This window comes from Sturnira hondurensis, unplaced genomic scaffold (genome assembly GCF_014824575.4).
Source record: "Sturnira hondurensis isolate 20B ecotype Veracruz unplaced genomic scaffold, ASM1482457v3 Scaffold0004136, whole genome shotgun sequence".
Classification (NCBI taxonomy): Eukaryota; Metazoa; Chordata; class Mammalia; order Chiroptera; family Phyllostomidae; genus Sturnira; species Sturnira hondurensis.
In genome coordinates, this window is record NW_028076767.1 from 35,446,506 (window position 1) to 35,463,681 (window position 17,176).

The 17,176-nt window shown below is 40.5% G+C and overlaps 1 protein-coding gene across 1 annotated transcript in view; it reads right to left on the reverse strand.

Moving 5' to 3' along the window:
* ITGA4 (integrin subunit alpha 4) overlaps positions 1-15,162 on the reverse strand; it is a 129,891-nt gene extending 114,729 nt beyond the window's left edge. The window contains exon 1 of the mRNA XM_037044345.1: positions 15,059-15,162. The gene's annotated coding sequence lies outside the window, so the exon portion shown is untranslated. The remainder of the gene's footprint in view (positions 1-15,058) is intronic.
* Between the last annotated feature and the right edge of the window lie 2,014 nt (positions 15,163-17,176).

Here is a 17,176-nt window from a genome sequence, read left to right on the forward strand (position 1 = left end):
GGGTGGGGGCCACAGTGGAACATCCAGAGAGGTTTTATATATCTTTTCTATGTTGGGAAGACTTGATCATTTCATTATTTGTGAGAATATATTATAGGAAGAGAGTTTGAGGATACAGTAGAAAATGGAGCTAGCCAACTGGAGCATGGCCTTTTAAAAGGGTGAAAGGAAATGAGATTCCCCCTAGTAGAATGGCTAGTCTTAGAAGAGAGCCTGTTCCTTAGGAGAGAAGGAGGAAAGTGTGGTTGGCATGCAGGAAAATATACAATTGGAGTGGGAGATCAAGGCTCGTTTGCTTTGCTGTCTTGTCTTTTCCTTGTGAAGTTAAAGGAAGGCCACCTGATAAAAAAGAAAGTGAAGGCTGGAGATTCAAGAAGAGAAGAGAAGTTCTGAATATTTTGAAAAAAAACAATTCATAGTGTTAACGGGAGAGATCTGGTTCTTTTTGCCGATGCCATAAAGAATTACAGATCGACAAATCTAGTAGCATGCAAGCAGGGCTTATTGGTAAGAATGGGGCTTGTAGAGATGGGCAGGGGTCAGGGTATGAAAGGCCTTGGTTCAGGGCAAAGCAGGGTAAGGGCAGCAAAAGGAAGGGTGGCCAAAGGCCAGGGTGGCAAGCACACTCCCAGTCCTTTGTTCTGAGGACTTATATAGTTGGCAGAATGGAGGGTTGTAGGAGACCATTCTGCATGGTGTGGGCTCAGCTCCCACTTGGAGATGCACAGGACCCACGCCCATGGATAGGTTCTCCTGTGGGAAATCAGGCCTGCAATTTGCCTAGGCCACTTTGAGTCTTGCTTTTTGCTAAAAACTCCCTCACCTGGATTTGTGGCAAACATTTAGTGCAAAGTAACTTCCTAAAATCCATGCTAAACCTTCCAAGGATGAGTGTAACTGGTTCAACCACTTTTGCCCTTTTCATTTGCAAACATCCCTCTTCTGTGATGTGATTGCCTGCATCCTCTCCTTTGTTTTCTGTAAAAGATAACCACCTAAAGCAATCTGTGCATAGTAAATGAGGACCATCTTGTAATGTGCCAGAAAAAAAAAAACACAATAAAGGCCAGTCATAGCAAGGGCCACAGCTTTTACTCCCCTTGAGAGAAAAGCCATGCAGTCCCTTTTCCTCCACCGGACTGAGTAATCTGTGTGAATGTCTCATTTAATCCACAATGACACGGGTACTGTGGGCTGATGTCTGCATCAGAGGGTGAGTTATATATTGATTGACAGGGAAAGGTGGTGCCAGCTTTGAGGAGGGGAGCTGTGAATACCCAAAGGTGTTAATGGGCTTCTTCCTTTGTACACTGAGTCATTTCTCACATTTCAAGCCTTAGGATGAAAGCATAGTCTCAAAGGCTTTCTTTCCCAGACAGTGGAAACTGATACATAGTGTTTCGAGAGCTTTCCTCCTTTCTGACTTGGTTTACTATTTATCCTTAGTGGCAACAGGCATTTCCTGGTAACCAGGACGTTAGAAGCTGGTCAGCAACAGCAGACAGTCTCAGAGTTCTTCCTATGCTGTCTCCCGCCTCAATAGAATTGGCAGAACTCTTTGAGAATACAGAGTCTGAAAATCATGCATCTAGCTGAGCCCAATCTGCAAGCTGGTATGAACTTTCTCTAGACACGCTGAGCAGTGTTGGTATTCTTTCAGAAAAGGTGAAGCAATAGAATAAGCCAAAGTGGCGTTTTTCCAAGTACTCAGATGAAGGATGATAGAAGAGGAGGGTAGAGGAATTAGGAAGCAAGCATTTGAAATAATGGAGCATGAACTTTCTTTGGGGTAGGTAAGGTAGTGATGGAAATACAAGAGGGGAGTCAAAAGACTAAATGTCCATGAGATGCTGAGGACAGTTGGGCTGAGGCTAATAGAGTGGGCTTGGTCATCAGAGAAGTGAATGCCTGAATTTAATATTTCAATACAGATAATTGTTCCGACAAGGTCCTGGATGAAGCCATGATGGTGAGGGGCTGAGGTGGAGAAAATATACAGGACATTGAACATAAAGCCTGATGGTGGTCCAAGGGATGGTTGCCAGTCTTCACAGGATGTTTTCTTTGCATAGCTTGAGCTTGATTCTTTCTCAGTGCATATTTCTTATAATTAATGCCTCATTAGTTATTCATCAAATTGCATGATATAAAAAATATACATAGTATTATCTTAATGTGAGAGGGCTACTCTTTACAATTCAATTTCAATTCTCTCAGTCGTTGAAATACATAAAGACAGTAACATCAAAAGTATTTTTAAAAAGAGAAAACAGGTGGGTTTCTTAAACCAGGTTGCCCAGAAAAGTTCCTCATTCGGTTTTCTAATTATAAAGCACAGAGGGAAGGTTTGGTTTGAAGTTTTAATTTACCAGAGCTATGCAGGATTAGTTTCTTTCTTTCTTTCTTTTTCTTTACATGCAATCCAGTATTTGACAGTTGTTAAATATTTCCTTTAACCGTGAGTTTGTTTTGAATACAGCACAATCACACCCCCTATCTCTGTGCGACTCTTTCAGGAGCTGGCACACACTCATGACATTTCACTGGAACAATGCATGATTTAAACAGGGAAATGCACTAGTTACTGCACTTCCTTGGAGGCACATAAGCTTTGACAGAAAGTAGAATAAAGTGGTTGTGCAAAAAACTTCAACAGTATTTTTTTCTAAAACCTTTTGTTTTTATTAGCTTTAGTGACTTCTCCTTGGAACATAATCAAAATCCAACAGCATGTATCAGGCTACATGGTCCTTAACTTTTTCCCTTTGAAATAGCAACAAGTTATTATATAATTATGATAATATTGATTCACATGATTTAGAATTTATAAGTATATACATATACATGACATAGTATGTGTACGGGTGGCTATCAATCTACACCTAGATGTATACATGTATACACTTATCCTGATCTTGAGATAGGAAGGTAACGCTAATAATATTTGTTGAAAAGTTGTGAAGAATTGTATTAAATTGGAAGCATTCTCTTGACCAGTTCCCTTTATGATGGAGTAACTGAGGTGACAGAATAAGAATACACTGGGTTTCTGGCTGGAAATTTAAAAAAAGATACAGTATGTCTTGGTGCCTAGCAAACAGATGTTTCAGTTGAATGGACATGAATTGCATCTCACTACCTTCATGATATGAATCACCTGTGACGACCTGTCAGCCAATGAGTCGTTCATGAAACACTTATTAAAGGTCCACTATAGTTAATCCCTGAAGACAAAGTGAGTAAAATATAGGATTTGCTCAGTATAGATTGGATTTGTAACTGATCTTGTTACACTTAATGTTTTGTCTATTAGCTGTCAAAATGATATATATTCATACTTGAAATATTTTTTATAAACCAATCTATGCTGTTCCCAATAATTTTTAAAAGTTTTGGTAGTTTTTACTTATAAATTACACTGATTCTTATATATTACTCCTCTTGTAGGTCTCAGTTGCCCTTTTTAATGACCCAGAGCATGTTTTAATATACATTTGATTATTTGTATTTTCCTCTAAGTTTTATGGATTGCTATTTTTCTTTTGATCTTAGGAAAAAGAATATTTGCAATTATTTACAAATATAACAATAAAAATTGCAAACACTCTCATGTCTATGTATTTGAGCCAAATTTTAGAAAAATTAGGGGGAAAATGCTGATATTCCAACTATGAGGTTTTTACTTTATTCATGCATTTTTTCCCTCAACAATAGCAGATTATAGATGCTATACATGTGACCAAACAAGTGTTGAGCAACAAAAACTATTTAAGCATTATCATCGCTTTGTTACCTTTCATAACCTATAATAATCAACTAGTCAACAATCTTCTGTGATGATAAAGCTGATCAGATCTAGGTAAATTAGAGGAACAAGAATATAATATTCATATATTAATAAAATAATTAAAACACTAGCTTAAATTATAGCTTGTTTAGGGAATGTTTGAAATATGTAAGGACTTCTAATAGTGCTAATTCGTTTATAAAGTGCCTGATTTTCTTTTTAAAGTTAGTCACATTGATTTTAAATACCAGAGACTTGGTTCTTCATTTACATATTCATTAAGAACATTTTACGAGATCTTCAGGAATTAAGTAGCATCCCCACCACTTCAGTGCTAGCCACTGGGGGTACTCAGGAATAAGTTAAAAAGAGTCCAGACTCTAGGTCCCCATGGGGCTTTTAATGTGAGGCTGTATCTATTATTCAGCCCTGGGTGCTTGTTAGAAGTACAGCTGCCTGGACCTTAGGGTAGCAGTTCTGGGGTACAGACTAGGACACAGCATTTTAAAGAAATCCTCTCAGGTGACTGTGAGCATATTCTCAAGTTTCATTTTGATGAATAGCCTTTTGAGTAGATGTTTTTGTAATGTTTATCAGCGCATTCTTCTTCTCAAGAACGGTCCAATGGCTGTGCGCTGATTTAGAAAACTTCCAAACTCCTTACATGGCTCCTGCCTTCCTCTCTAACTGCTTTGGCCAACTTTTCCTAATTGGTGAAGCTATGGCTTTATTGGCTTGATCTGCTCCTAGAAGCCAGCCACCCAACACTGTGCTCAGGACCTTCGTTCTTGCTCTTTCCTGAGCTTGCAATCCCCTTCTCCTGTATGTTCTCATCATTCAGGCCTCAATTCCAACATCACCTCTTGGGTAGGCTTTTCCAGACTACCCTTAGGCTAGGATTCTTTATCAAAAGTTTTCCACAATTGCATGAGGCAAACCTGGACCATTTGTTCTACAAATTATTTGCTTTGTAGAACTCACACAGAGGTCATCCATCAGCCACTCTAGGAGAAAAGCCCAGGAATGTGTATCTTTAATAAGCCACCCAGGGGAGTCTTAATGTTAGGCATGTCTGGAAAGCTGCACTATCAGATGTGTTAACCAAGATTTTCACAGAAGGTACTACTGTCAGAAAAGAGCTTTGCTGGATGAGAGCGGGAACTTTGGGTTGTTCCACGCTGTATTCTCAGAAGTTGAACATAGTCTGGTACCTTTGCAGACAGAAAAGGGGCCACCTATTAAACCTGACAAGCTCAGGGGAGGCTTGCATGGTGGGTCTTAAAACTCAGAAACTGAAAGTGATCACAGGATGGTCTGAACATGAAAATTCCTAACTAAAAGCAAGTCATGGTGAATAGTTAAGTCCTAGGCCTGTAGCTTCCTTGACAAAGGTCAATGTTTACCTTAAAAGAGCTTGTCTATCGTCTTTTTTTTTTTTTTGGCATCTAAGATAACATACATTTGAAATGTCAGAGTAATCTGCTTTTCCCAACCCCTCAGCACCCAAGAGCAGAAGACCACAGATCATTTCATTGTTATCTTGCTCCCAAAACCATTTCTATGTGCTGTAAATGTTAATTATTAACTATCTGTACCCACAGATGTGAAAGAAGTATGTGTCTCTCGTTTCACTTTTTATCCAGTCTCAGAGAGTTCCCTGCTTTGCTTTTCCCTGCCTTCCTATCTACCACCAACGCTTTTCGTCAAACCCCTCCCACACTTAGGTCTCCTTTTATTCTAATGAATAAAATAAGCTGCAAAAGTGACATTCTTTGAAGCACTTTATCCTTTGAGATTTTTCTTCCTGGAAATTGTTGCCAGTTTGACTCAAAAATTTTTTTGAAGACTTTTTCTTAGGCTGGACGTTCTTTCACTGACACCTGATAGAAAAAGCTCAATAACTGTTCCTTGACTGAATTGATGAAACACGCAACTATTTCTTGGCTGAAACGATGAAACACACATCCAGGGGAAGCTCCCAGTCTGTTGTTTATATGGAAGTAATTGGAGCTATTTTTAGGGTTTAACTATTGTTATGATGGAGCTTAATTTTTAAAGGTTAAGATGAAGAGATTTGAACTTCCTTCAAGCAAAAAACTACTTGTAATTTGATCCCAAAATAAAAATCGGAAAATATAATTTTTCTTACAATTTCCATGTTGATGCTACAGTGACTCCAAGGGAACCAGTTTTAGTTTTGAGGGTCATTCAAAAGGAAGTGATTATTAACATCTAATGGAAGTGGCAGAATCTCCCAAACAGTGATATTTTCATGCTGAATTGAAAAGGCAGGAACGTTGTAAACATAGACTATCTAAGGGTTACTTAGCATCTAGTAGACAAAACATCCTGTTATAGTATAGAAAACTTACAAACAAGTGTCAGGAGAGCTTTCTTTTTCCTTTGCAACCAACTTTAACCTTACCAAAGTCTCTCCAGCAGGCTGGAAACAGGGTTGTGGGATGCGGCCCCTTCCCCTTTCCTCTTCAGTGTATACATTTGGGGATTGGGGGGAAGCAGCTCATTATTTTCCAGCCTGACAGAGAAGGTAAGGGATTGCAAATAGTCCCCTGTGTTCTTAAATGATCTCAACTGGGTCATGGTTAACACATTACTCAAAGACAAAAATAAGGAATTCCACTCTAGACTTTCAAGAGTTGGGACCTGAGATGAGGATGGTGAATGGCTCTTGGAGGAGCCTGTGTTCTCCACGAAGCGGCACCTCCGGACAAGAAGTGTCAGTAAGAGGTTTCTGTATCTGTAAAGTGAGCTGGAGGCAAGGCTCTGAGGAGAAGCCAAGGGGATAAAGGAACTGGGTTCAAGTTGCACGAAGAAATAAACCGAAGTATGGAGACTAAAAAGGAAGTCATAAGATTTCATGAAAGTAGGAGAGAATCTTTATTTCCCCGGGTTTGTCAGAATGCGGCTGAATGAGGAGCCTGGTAATGTAGAAGAAATGAATGGGACTTGGAAAAGATATGGAAAGCAGAAGTATTAGATGCCGAAACACTGTTTTGGGGCAAGGTAGTAAAAAGCAGGGATCTGAAGTAAACCGCCTGGGAAAGCTGGTTTCTCTCTGGTGAGCTGTTACCAGCAGGTCACTTTATCCCCCCCGCCTCAATGTCTTAACCTGTAAGTGGGGAAAATACTGCTCCGTATCACCTAGCATTGTTAGAATTCAAAGAGTTCCTATATGTGGGGCAGTTAGAACATGCCGCACACTGTGTAAACACAATGTGAACGTAGATATTAAAGACTCTCAGGATCATACGGAAGTGGCTTTCCCAAGGACATGTGCCAAAATGAGATGGGTGAACAGGATCCAGTTCTGTTTTCCTTGACAGTGGTGATCTGTATAGGCGATACACAGGACTAGCATCTCAGAGATACTAATTCAATCAGAAATGAGGGTCACACATGGTAGTGGGTAACAAAACAAAAGGCTCAAATAGAATGACCTTAACCTAGGAGCACAGATTAAAAGGGAAAGGATTGCAAAGCAAGACAGTCTCAGACAGCCTAGTGAAAGCCAGCTTTCACTAGGGGATCCAAGAGGGAATCCACAAATTTGAGGGGGGGAAAAGAGTCAAATGGATATATTCAGGGTGAGTAGAAAAGAAAAGACATGAAATCATTCAAAACACAGATGATAAGGCAGTGACTATATTAAATAAATAAATAGATAAGTGGGTAGACCTAATTCTTTTGAAAGCTGCCAGTAAGTAAAAAGAATCAGTTTTGACTACAGATGTAAATTTGAGGGAAAAAGAGAAATAATATGTCAAAACTGACAGATTGCTTGCTTCAGAAAAGATGCAATGTGTTAGAGTGTCACCCACTGAGAGAGGAGCCAGACCCTGGGAAAGTCAATTCTATCTGTTCTTTAAAAGTTCAATGAAGTTCGAAGGGTTAACATGGAAAGGGGGTTATCGGTGCCAGGAGGCTTTTGGTACTTTTCCAGATACCCAAGACACAGACCAAACACGCTGCTCCCAGCATAAGGCTAAGACGGTAAATTTGAAAGAAATGGCTAGAAAATGTGTCTGGTTATGTCTGCCACATCTTTTGTGCTCAGTTTAAACGGATTCAAGTGAAAACTCCTGGCTGAGCAGCTCTCGCAGCTGCTTTGCTGTGGGGAGCAGCTGCAGCTGGTGCCAAGCGCCACTCACGGAGGGCGCCAGCAGGCTCCCAGAGTGCAGTTCAGGGCAGACGGCAGACTTGGAGGGCAGAAAGGGGTAAGCCCAGTGGGAAGTGATGTTTCAGGTTTCTGGGGGTGGCACCTCTTTAAAAATCAGGAGTCGGTAAGCAGAAATGATGGAGAAATACTGTCAAGGGCTTTGTCAATAAGCAACAAGACCCATCAGGCTTGCCTGACTCACTGCTTGCTTCTGTTGGAGCATGAGCCCCCGGGGTTAAGTTCAAATATCTGGTCAGGTGTGAGTAAAGCTGTGTCATTAATACAGCTACCTTCAGTGAAATCAGACTCACAATTTAACCAAGGACAAGAAAGAGCTATAGGAAGGGGCCAGAGAAAGGGTGGGCACTGTTGAAATCATCCAACTCTTAGACTCCAGGTTTCATTCAAAATATTTCCCTCTCAGGAATCTGGAGCCAGAACTGGGTTTGAAAGTGGAGACAAGTTTAAAAGAAAAGGGGGAACTGGGTGAGAGTGGAGGTAGAACTGGCTACTGTGTGTTTAGGGAGGCTGACTTTTCAACAAGGACAGGGAGAAGGAGGGAAGATTAAAACACCACAGCTAAGCAGCAGATGGAGAGAAGAATCTAGGATCAGAAAAGATGGGACTGTCACTGGGAGGGAAGGTAGAGGCAGGAGACAGGGAGGGCTGGCCAGGGATGTCCTGATGTGTTGGGGAGCCTCAAAAAACGTCCTAAGGGACAAAGGTATGCAGGTGGAGTGTTTTGCTGCAGCCAAACTCACAGCTAAAAAAAACTGCGTTAAAGGTACACCATGATTTGAGATCAGAATCTTGAGCAAAATCAAACTGGAAAGATCCATCAATGATTGCTAAGAAATACCATCGGAAGGCAAAGATAAAGTGAAAATTCCAGAAGCCATCTCATCCTTTCGAAAATTGTATCCTTGAATTTAAATCTATGTTTACTGAAATAAAGAATTTTAAAAGTTAACAAAGTTTTCAGAACTTATGGTGGGTATAACCTAGACTTTCCTGCACTCTTCCCCCATAAGAAGTAAAATTAGATCCATATTGTTTAAAACAGATTTGGATATTAATGCATTATAGGAAGCAGGAAACATTTTCTCTTTATGGAGCATCATCAGTTTTATAAAACCTTTCAATTCATTTTTTAAGCTGGAAATATTCTAGTCTGCTTTGCAGAATGAGTCAAGATAAGCTGAGTCTGCAGAGTAGGTGGAGAGAGGCAGTGATGGAGCATGTACCCCACAGGACCACAACACAGGGTTGCCGAGGTTCCCGATTACAATTCACATAGGGCCTGAGCAGCCCAGGGCCAGGTTTTTGACACATAGTAAAGTTAAAATTACATTACAAATAAAATAAAACTCCTCTTGCTTTGCCTAGATTGACACAGTGTCCAGGACTTTGCCTCCTAAGCAGGAGGAAGTGGGTTTTTTTGTTTTCCCCCCAATCTTTTTATTTATTTTTTTAGAGAGGAGAAAGGAGGGAGAAAGATTGGGAGAAAAACACCTGTGTGTGATACATTGATAGGCTGCCTCTCACACTGTCCTCTTGCAATTTCCCAGCTACAACCCAGGCATGTGCCCTGACAGTCAATGGAACAGGCCACCTTTTGGTTCAAAGGCCGGTGCCCAATCCAATGAGCCACACCAGCTGGAGCATGAGTATTTCTGAGCATCCCTACATTAGCCACAACACGAATCCTGACATCTAATCCAGCCCCTGCCTCTGATTTTGTGATTTAAACAATGAATCCAGGTGTCCTCCTATCTAGATCTCAACATGCTTTGTGAATAGTACATTTTAAGACACTGGCAAATATTATTTTTTATGGGACAAGTAATCTACAGAAGATATTCTAAACCCCTATGAAATACATTTTCTTGGTAATCTTGGAAAAACAAGATGCTCTGGCAATGAGAACCACATACTGTTTGTTCAAAATATCATCCTGACCTATGTTAAGAAGACTTTTATAAAAAGTCAGCACCACCTTCTCCCCGAAAAATCAGTGTCATACTCGTGAAAGAGAAAAGAATTTCCAAAGCTCAATTTAAAAGACAATGGCTCACTGACTTCCTGGAAGAACTTTTCATAGAGAGGACTTTCATAGAGAAGTCACTGACTGGGAATTATGATTAAGGTTAAATTAAACGGGTGCCTAGATGTTTTCTCTCAGCAAATACAATTTCTGAATTCAGTTAACAATAGGAGAGAAGACTATTCTCTCCCGAATCTCTAGGATGCAAGTTCATTTCCTACAGAGAGGAGTCTGCAGAGAGGACTGTTGTTAAAAGTGCACTAAGGTTTCAGGACGACCTTGATCGGACGAATCCCATGAATTGGAACTGTCATATTTTACATGCTGTTTTCTTACTACCACTCACTATATCATTCTGTTACATCAATGTTGTTGATATTTCTATTAGCTTTCATTGATGTTTTGTTGACACTAGTATTTTCTAATATCTTCAAGTTCGTATTTCCCCCTCCCCCCAGTACTCCCATGTACACACACAATGTGGGTGTCTTCCATTGTGGAGAGAATTACTTAGAACCATGCTTCTCAAACTAGGTTGAAGGACCAAATTTTCTGATGGATTGTTTTCATCTGCACTCTGCTGTGGGTCAGTTCTATTGAGTAGCAATGAAAAGGAACTACTGGCAAAATGGAATTAATAAAACAAGCATATAGACATAAGTTACACTCTTACTGTTAAATTCAGTTATGTTGTTCTGTCAAATAGCTATAGAAGTTTTTGAATTCTTACTTCAGTATTTTCATTGATCATATTATAGGTCAGTAATAGTTCATGGTTTGGCACTGGTCCACGGTTTCAAAGTCCAGTACCATTCAGGTTAACCTAAAAACTGATTTCCCACAGTACAGACAGACATTGAGTTAAAAGTATCCTACTTCATACAATGGCTACAGAAGTAAATAATATCTTTTATTTATATTGCATGTTTTTACTTCCTAAAGTGTTTGCATGTTCATGCTTCCATATATCTTGAGGACAGGGTATGTGGTAGGTAGATAAAAACACATTATTTTAGTAGCAAGAAGCCAACTTACCTTCATTATAAAAACATTTAAGTGCACATGTTTTAGCCTACTATTTTCTAGTATTGCATGGTAAAAAATCTGGATGGAATACACGCTGTGCAAACCAAACAGTGATCTGAGTTACTGACCTGTTTACTCAATTCCAGAAGCATTTACTGAGTGCCTGTACGAGCTATGCACTGTGCCTGGCCTCGGGAACTGGAGGGATGGAGAGATATTGCTTCACTTTGACAAGGCAGGTGAAACACACAGTCAGTAAGTTTAATGCAAGACACAGTGTGATAGAGGTAAAAAAAAAAGCACACCAAACCGAGGGCTGTAAAAGTTGAGAAGTAGTTAATTTGGGCTGGAGAAAGGAGTGTTTGGGTAGATGTGCAGCAGCTTTTGAGGTGCTGAAAGCAGTTTTCCACGAGGAGGTAGAATAACACGAGGGAAGTCACAGAAGCGCTAAGGGGTCTGGGTCCCTTTTCTGCTCCAAAAGCATGACTTTCTGCTTTCCCCCTGCTCACCCTGATTTAGCACTTAATCATAACCCCCAGAAGATAATCTTGACCGTATATAAGTTAGTAAAAATAGATATTACAAAAGATTCGATGGGGAAACAGCAACAAAAAAGAATTGCATTACATAGTACACAACAAACCATGACAATAAGTCCTGATTAAATATGTATGTCCTTTTCAATGATTCAAGTTTCTTGCTGGACAATTCATCTCTCTCTTAACTTTTCCTTCTCTAGAGCAGTTTAAAATCTCTTTCTTCGTATAATCTCTCATTTCCATATTCCTCATCCAATCAGTAAACATGGACCCTGGTTAACATCACCTTCCTTAGACTCTACATAAGGAAGACATAACTACCATTCAGATCTCCTTCTTCTCTCATTTGACTAGAGATACACACATATTTGTTAGATGATGGTTGGCCTTGAAACAGTCATGTAGTGTAAAGGGTGGGCAACCAGTGGCAAGCAGAGGCAGCTGCCTGAGAGGGGAGAAGCAGAGAGAGGAACAAGCAGAGAGAGATGACGGAGTGCGTGTGGCCTCTGAAAGCTAGCAAGCAAGACCCTCAGATCCACTTGCACCTCCAGATCTAGCTGAAGTCTTTCTTAGACACCTGCACAATCTCCCACCACAGCCTTACAAACAGCCTTTTAAAATTGAATTCAGCTTTAATGAGTTTTCATTGTAAAGACACACTTACTTCCTATCGGGTTGTGAAGGAAAAGGAAAATAATAATGATATAAACCATCTTCAGATATTCCAAAGTCACAAATCGTATTACAGGGATCAGGCATTAACTGTCTCCTGAACACTCCAGGCTCATGTTTCTCTCCCTAGTCTTAATGAAGCAGAGACTGGGCATATATAAATTTAAATTGCAAAGCATTTATTCTTGGAAGTTAAATACCCTAAAAGGAAACTGATGAAGGAACAAGAAATACTCAGGAAAATAATGGCAATGGTGTGGTGGATGTACATATGGCTTTGCAGCTCCCCACAGTCCCCCCATTTTATGAAACAGAACGACGAAGAAAACTTAAGAATGTAACGGATATACTAATTCAAATGAGAATTTAGAATTAAAGTAAAAGAGATTCTTTTCTTCTCAAATAGAGCAGAAATGAAATGTAAAGCTGACATTATAAGATGAAACCACAGAATCTTCACCCTGTAAATGGCTTTGCCTGTTGCTCTGTGAACCCCGCATAGAGATTCTTTCCATCAGCTGCACTCTTACATCATCCATATGGTCACCTTGGGCCTTGAAGGACGTCAGTAAATACGGCACCCTCAGGAAAGCATGAGAGCTCATAGACATACCGCCAGGAGAAGAGATAAAGTCACCAGCATGGGACGGAACAGGCTCTAGGTTTCAGAACATTGAGTTTTATGATTAAAAAGGGCTGGTTGCTAATACAATTCAGTGATTATGATGTGATTTCCCCAACCATATTTAAGGTAACACCAAGGTTACCCAAATCGAGTATGGTAGTGAGTTCACAAAGACCGGAAGACATTTCTAGATTTCCTGGCTGTAAGAGTTCTAAAATAGAACTATTACACTCAGCTCAGCAGAACAGTACAGCAAGCATACTTACTGCTGGTGACATTCCAGGGAACAGTTAAAATTGCTTTATGGCCTTTGGTAATGAGAGTGGACAGCAGTGTAACAATACATAATAAGGTGAGTTTAGTTTTATGTCCTGAGAACAATCTGCTTTACTTTTATGGTTCAATTCTTTAAACTGTTTCTATTTTAAGTAATTACAAATGATAGCCGGCAGGTGACAGTTATAACCACTGTAGCAAATGGGCTTTGCTGTAGCATTGCAGTCTACCCCAAGAACTATTTTCTCAGCCTTCTAGAGAGTTTAGTGTGAGGATGCCGCATGAAGCAAGTGCTTCCTGACTCACACCAGACTTGCAAGGGTCTCTTTTGAGCAGGACCTGCGCCAGTCTGTACCTGGTGGTGCTTTCCTCAGGGTAGTATCTCTGACACTTGTGATGCTTGACTTGCTAGTAGGAGATACCAGAAAAAATATAGTTTAACAGTTACATTTTAATTTGGAAATTAGTAAAATAAGTATAAGAACACATCGAACTGATGATCTCATGGATGTTATTGCTTCAGGTGGGTTGGTTTTAAAAGCTCACATAAAGACAAATATTAAATAATGAGGGGTTTGTGGTAGAAAAGGCAAAACTTTTGATGTTGGTTTTTGCATGACTGTGTACATAGCCTTCCAAATGGCTCCAGTGGTTCTCATCTCCTGGTGTCCATGCCCTTGTAAAAATCCCCTCCCACTCTGAATAGGGCTCATGCACAACCAGTGGGCTCTTGTAACCAATAGGCTATTGTGGAAATGAAAGAGGTGTGACTTCCAAAGCTAGAGCGAGCCATTGAGGCTTCACTTTGACCTCTGATCATTTGTTCTGAGGGGAGTCAACTGCCCTGCCGTGAAAAGTAGCCCTGAGGAAAATCCCCTCTGCTGAGTAACTGAGGCCTCCTACTAACAGCCAACAGGGAACCAAGGCTCCTCGTCTACAGCCAAGTGAGTGAGCTGACATCTTGACTGCAACCTTGCATGATATCGGCGGCCAGAACCATCTCTGCTGTCACTCTTGAATTTCTGACCCACAGAAACTGTACAAGATAAAACATGTTTATTGCTACGATGCTAAACTTGGGGGTCATTTGTTACGTGGCAGTCTGTAACTAATAACGGATAAAGAACACCATGACCGAAGACTGGAAACCAGGGGCACATTCTTCGTACACCACTTTGTTTTTCTCCTCTTTCCTGAAACCCCTGCTACACAGAGCTGAACCGAGATCGAACCCAGTGTACCTGCTGCTGCTTCTTCCTCCTGAGCCCGCACATGGCACCTCCTATCTGACAGTGTTCACTACTATTACTCATTCCCCTGACAGTGAGAGGGTGGCAGGCTTTTTGTGGATGCACACTCTGCAGCCGAGAGAAATACAGTGCCTGCTGGCACCAGTCTGAGAGATGGGATCTGAGGTTCTGAATTGCCAATGTGAAATGACTTGCTGTTTTTCTTGTTCTCATTCTGTTTCTAAAAGGATCTCAAAGCAGACAGATCCTCATGTGTGATTTTATAGTTTTCCTGAGCCTCTAACTGGGTCCATGATAAATTCAGAGTTATTGTTGCAGTGGTTACTTAATGGTATTTTATAAACCCTTGTCTGAAGACATGCTTATTGATTTTAGAGGGAGGGCAAAGGAGGGAGAGGCAGACAGGAGGGAAACATGGATGTGAGTGAGAAGCACTGACTGGCTGCCCCTTGCACAGGCCCCGCTCTGGGACAGCACCAGCAACCTTCTGGCTTACAGAACTCCGCTCCAACCAACTGAGCCATACTGGCCAGGCCTCCGTGTTATTTTTATAACAACTTAAAATATACATCGACTATTTTCTTATTAATTAGCTTTCTCCTTATGTCAGCAGAAGCAGGTTGCTTTAACAAGTTCCCTGGCACATTGGTCCAGGTTCTTACCTTCACTCAGAGGACTTGTTGGGAAGGTTCTTGTGATGTTGTTGTGTCCTCGGATGAGGGAGCAAAGAGCTAGTGAAAAGAGAGTGGACAGAGTAAGAAGAATTCAGTTCCTTTTCTACATTTACTCACATATTCTCACTGACTTTTTTACTTCCCAATTATTTTCTCATCGTCAACGGAAGTTTCTTATTAGGTTTTGCGTTTGCATGTTGAAAATTAGTTCGGTTTCCACTGTGTTCTGCTGTGTCAGCATTTCCTTAATTACACCCCACCAGTGGCTGTCTCCCAGATGACTGCTAAAATTACATGTCATGGGATTTAACTACAGACCAGACACGGTGGTTTTTAATCTTCACTAGAATTCCTCCCAAATAGCTAAGGGGCTAATCATCCCAGCTCTGCTTTCCTTTGTCTCCTCTAGTCAGGCCCTTTTCAAGTACTTCTCTTTGAACAGAAGTTGTTTTACCTTTTAAGATTTCCAGCTGCTTTTGGTTCATGGTTTGGGGAAAAGGAACCTGGCCATATTTATTTCTCCGTAATCCCATCAGAATAGTCTCCAGGAGCCGGTCTCACTAATACTTGGCAGGATGTTCTGACTTACAGATGCATTACTTGCCACTTAATAATTCACTGAAACCCAATTTTGTGGATATCTAACTTTCACACTCTCATTTCTTGGTTCCAGCTCAGGAATCATATTTTTAGTGCCCTCTCTGCAAACGAGAGGAAAACAGACAGTGGCAGAGATGTAAATTAAATACACCAAGAAGGCCAACTTCGAGTTCTGGTTCTAAATCTCTAACCGTGATCTGGGTGAGTCTCGTCTCTTTCCAGGTGCCAGTCATTTCGTCTGTAAAACAGGAAGGTTCCAGCAAATGATTCAAGATCACTCCCAGCTCTACAGACCTCTGGAACAGGGACGGTGGCTCGAGACACCACCCATGTATCCTATGGAATCACATTCTCCCAGCCACTTTGCCTTGTTCTTGCTCATTGGCTCATTTATTGTCAACAGCCATCTTTGCTCTGTTCTTTTTGGATTCCCCATCCTTTATTTCTCCCTCTAAAGCCTTTACAACGGCAAGAGGGCATGATAGAGAGAGAGACTGGCTACCTCTTTGTATGAATGATGCTCTTCTAGAGTGCTTGGAAAATGGACCTGTAAAAGGCCTTCTAGGAAAGTGTCACGAAGTCCTTCTTTCTGTGCTTATTTTTCCTTTTTTCCTGGAAAGCTCTCCTCTAATTATTTAGTTGCTAATGACAAATGCGCTCCCATACAAACATCCATATTCCCTGCTTCAGCCCTAGCACCCAGGCTATTGTTGGACCAAATAATACTTGTAGTTATTTGTGTCAACTTACATGCTCAATATACTAAGTTAGTTAAAACAGAATGCCTTTCAAGGAAATCTGTGTTTTGAAGAGTATGCCTCCAAAGGCATCAGAATGATTTAGAAATAGCAGTGGTCCAGAAAACAATGTAGTCACATTAAATTGGTCCCAGTGTGATATGAGGCAGAAAATCAGAAAGAAAATATTCCTAGATGGAGGAGTAGCTAATAAACCTCTAAATAGTTTGCAGCTGTGTGGCATGTGGTACAACTGGATAAACAAACTTAACCAGAACATTTGGTTGGAGAATTCTGCCTATAATTGTACTTCACATCTCTTTCTGTGGTCAGACACAAGGTAGAACTCTTAGGGGTGCTTCTGAATGACCAGGCTGTTTTAGGTTATGGAAATTCCTCACTAATTTGAGGTCTATAAATACAGACTTTACTAATCTAAAACTGATTTAGTTTTTCAAGTAGGACTGGTTTCTGAGAAGAAATATTAAGTAAAATGAAGGAAATATAAATTAAATTAAAAAAATTAAAATTCATGACTTAAGTTCTAGTTCTACTTTGTAATTTGTTTTTTTTGTTTTTTAATGGATATGCTTTATTTTCAAGTAAATAATGCATGTTTATCTAAAACAAATAAAACATTTGACTCTCAGCAGTATTTCAAACTTAAGGAAAAAGTAATAAACCCTGGCTGGCCTGAGAACCAAAAGGTCTCCAGTTTGATTCCCAATCAGGGCACACACCTGGGTTGCAGGCCAGGCCTCCGTCCCCA